Source organism: Phoxinus phoxinus (genome assembly GCF_949152265.1).
Source record: "Phoxinus phoxinus genome assembly, chromosome: 10".
NCBI lineage: Eukaryota > Metazoa > Chordata > Actinopteri > Cypriniformes > Leuciscidae > Phoxinus > Phoxinus phoxinus.
This window is the reverse complement of record NC_136885.1, coordinates 6055585-6059735: the sequence shown is the minus strand read 5'-3', so window position 1 is coordinate 6059735 and position 4151 is coordinate 6055585. Positions and strand designations below refer to the sequence as shown.

The following is a 4151-nucleotide window of genomic DNA, read 5'->3' as shown; positions in this document are numbered from 1 at the left end:
TTGTCTGCAGCTGAAGAACCTGGACCGCCGCTGGGCTCGACTTCCTCCATCCCCATACTTCTTTTGTAGGGCATCCAGCAGTGCCTTAGTGTCGGCTTTCTCTTCTGCCTTGAATAACCGCGCCTGACGCCTCGCCTCCCCATCTAGAGCTGCCAACAAAAAATCTACCCCTTGTTGTGTAGTTAACCCTTGAGCCCTCAGCATTGCTTCTACCTGAGACCTCCATGAGCTAAATTTTCCCCTCTCTCCACAAAAACGAGGTATCCATGGCCCCCCCATAAACCATGGTACCAACAAATGGGCTACTCCCTGACTACCCCCACCAGCTGCATTTCCTTCTGCCTCTTGGTTAGCTGCACTACCGGGAGGGTCAGACATGGCTGTTGTGTTCCGTTGCTGGGACCCTGCCGACTGCGCCAGAAAAGACTGTCACCTAGTGACCAACGTCAAATAATAAACTCAGGTCCCAGCCACAGAAACCCAACAGACAGTCAAAGTTGATTACAAAAGAATACACTTTATTAATGGGCCAGCAAGCACTAAAATAGAAAATACTGATACGGAGGGGAAAGAGTTCACTAAAATCAAGTCTCTGAAACTATTTAGAAAGAGGTTAAGAGTCAGTGATTGAGTGGCTTCTCGGTGGTCCGCTCCAGCTGTCCTCCCTCAAAGCAATCGAACGAACACGTCCAGAGGATCACGGTAGTCGTCAGACCCACAGGAGAAAGTTACGGTACTCTAGGCAGCGAGCGTCGAGGGAGATCTTGGTGTAACCAAGGCAGTCTTCACAGCAGCACTGGGCCCAGGACCCCAAGATGGATAAGTCAGAGGCTAGAAAAGAATGCCAAGAATAACCACCCACAGCACAGATAGCAGAGGTCGCACACACTGTGATACGATAAAATATAGTTACGGCCCTTCAGGCAACAATAGTGAGCGTTGAGGGAGGTTCGAGGATAGCCACACGGTCTTCAGGACGACACCAGACACTGGAACCACAGGATGGGTATTGCTGAGGCTAGAAGCAATCAACCACAATGAACACCAACAGCACAGCTAGCAAAAGGACACATTCACACTGTGTGATAGTAAAATATAGTTACGGCCCTTCAGGCAACAATAGCGAGCGTTGAGGGAGGTTCGAGGATAGCCACACGGTCTTCAGGACGACACCAGACACTGGAACCACAGGATGGGTATTGCTGAGGCTAGAAGCAATCAACCACAATGAACACCAACAGCACAGCTAGCAAAAGGACACATTCACACTGTGTGATAGTAAAATATAGTTACGGCCCTTCAGGCAACAATAGCGAGCGTTGAGGGAGGTTCGAGGATAGCCACACGGTCTTCAGGACGACACCAGACACTGGAACCACAGGATGGGCGCTTCAGGCAACAATAGCAGGCGTTGAGGAAATCCAACTGCAGCACACAGTGTTCAAGCAGAGAGGCCTGGGAACCTGGGATCCATTTACAGAGCAGGAGTGTGCATTGACCACAACGGCAGCCGATCAACCGCCACCAGCCACCTCTCTCTTCCAAATAACCAGTTTTTATCTCTTTCAACCCAGGCATGTCCAGCTGGTAAACAATTAGTCACTAATTGCAATCATCAGCAGCAAGGCAGAGGCAATAATAAAGTCACTCAATGACAGGAAGTATCGGCCAAATATGGGTAAAAAGGTGGAGCATGATAACGAGTTCTAATAAACAAATTACGTCACATTAGCAGGGGAGGAAACACAGTCCAAATATGGGCATAGTAATAAAACAGGAAGCGGGTTGCCAGGTTTGTCCATTAGCGGGTGTCTAAAAAGAGTCAAGTAGGGCAGAATGAGTAAATGGCAACAACAAAACCCACTACAAATATGATGCACTCACAGTGAATAATCACTACAATTCAGAGTGCAAATATGTTCATGCACACAGTAAACACCATCACACATGATACACTGCACACAGTAAGGCCCTAATGTCTCTACTAATTAGGCAACAAAAGAAAAAGAAAACAACTAGATCAACCTGTGACATTTACACTAGCAGCAATGTCTAATACTATAGGCCTGTTATATGGATTTTAAAAGACATTCAATTATTTCAGTTTTCTCACAAAGTTGTTATAATTTTTTCATCTGTTATATTTATTTTTCCCGTGGGGTTCAAAAAAAAGTTGAATTAGCTAGAGATCATCTACTCTACTGGATACTGATACAAATGACCACTTCTCTCAAGCACTTTCTCTAATTGTGATTGTGATAAATATGGGGATCCTTTTTAATGTAGTGTTTTTGCTCTTATATTTAATATTTATTCTTGATTTATATTTGTAATTATTATAAAAGTTGTTTTGGTCCTATACAGTGAGAGATGGCAGATGACGGGGATCTCTGGGGCCACGGCGGCTTCAGAAGCAACACAAGTGACTTTAGCAGTAATGTACTGTGAAACTTGACAAGGGATCAGTTCAATATAAATATCATTTATTATACATTTCCTTAGAACTATTTAAGACATTTTGTAAGATTTGAACATTTGTAAGATAAATATTTTTACTAAATATTATAAGTTTTATTAGTATTATTATTTTTCATAAAATGCCATACTTTTTTTTTTTTTTTTTTATTGGCTTAGTTTACTGAGTGCTGCATGTCTTGAGTCTGTGGGGGAACCCACGCTGACACGGGGAGAACATGCAAACTCCACACAGAAAGGACCCGAGCCCTCCTGTGATACACACACCCATCTGGAGCCATCGCAAATCTGACTTACAATATCGCCAGACGCAAATATCACTGCTTCGTCAATCTGCCAAACACTGCCAGGACTTACCAGCCTCGCAAGACGCTGAGACCTGAGTGGAGGGATGGACAGATCCGTCGAAAAACACAAATCAGTGTCATGTGACTGAATGCATTACATTTAGAGCAAATGTGAGTTGGCAACAAGTTTATGATGATTGTATGACTGATGATCAAAACTTAAGTATCTTAAACCAGCCATGCAGAAGCATCTTCTTCAGAACGAGCCTCTTCTGTGGCTTATGATGTTTGTTAACATGGGCAAATGGTGCATAATCTAATTACGTATGTGCTAATTTGCATAAATACCACAACAGATCTAAACATTGGGTATAGCCAGGAGAATATGTCTTGTTGACATATAACAGTAAAAGACTTAAAGTTAAGGTCTGAATGGAACTCTTTTAGGCTAGCCATGAGCATTAATACATGCAGGCAGGAAGAAGTACTTTAAAACAGCCTTTATTAATTATTATTGCAGAGATGGGGTTTGGGGCTGGGTCCGTGGGACTGTTGCTGAGGGATGAGTCTGAGGGAAGAACAGGAGACGAGGGTAAGGAGAATGCAGAAGACAAAAGGTCAAATGAAGTGTCAGGAAGGCCCTGATCCTCCTAATGTTGTATAGGGCAAATCTGCAGGACCGGGCAGTTCTAGTCATGAGGTTTGTGAAGTTCAATTGATCATCAATCACAATCCCTGACGAACCCAGCCGAATGGAGAAGTTGTGGTGGATTGACTTCCATAGGTAAAAATAAAATCCTATGGTCAATGGCTACCGTAAACGGTCTGGTTACTAACATTGTTAAAAAATATATATTTTGTGTTCGACAGAAGGAAGAAAGTTTGGAACAACACGAGGGTGAGTAAATGATGACAGCATTTTCATTTTTGGTTGAACTAGCCATTTAATACGGAAGAGGATTAGAGCCAAGCAATAATAAAAAATAAAACCATCTCGAGATTAAAGTCATTATAATGCGAGATTAAACTCGTTAAATTTTGAGAAAAAGAAGTTGAAATACAAAGTTGAAAGCTCATTATACTTTGAGAATAAACTTGTGTTTTGAGAAAAAAAATCTTTACATTTCGAAAAAAAAAAGTTGAAATAAAATGTTGAGAATGAACGTATTACATTTTGAGAATAAAGTTGCAGTGTTTCGAGAAAAAACTACATTTCAAGAAAAAAAAAGTCTAAATAAAATGTCGAGGATAAACGCATTCGATCAGTGTTCATTGCATGCTGATAGAGGACATGAAAGAGTTGGACCACTTAGTAAAGCTATATTTTAGACTTTCTATCACCAGGTCTGTAAAGGGTTCGTTCTTTGGATCATTTGGGAACTTTTGATG

General features: G+C 42.0%; 1 long non-coding RNA gene across 1 annotated transcript; it reads left to right on the top strand.

The window, feature by feature from the left end:
• The first annotated feature begins 2644 nt into the window (after window positions 1-2644).
• Window positions 2645-3727, top strand: LOC307005121. The gene is made up of 3 exons (XR_013799227.1): window positions 2645-2933; window positions 3283-3546; window positions 3633-3727. It is a non-coding gene; the product is annotated as an uncharacterized lncRNA (long non-coding RNA).
• The last annotated feature ends 424 nt before the right edge of the window (window positions 3728-4151 follow it).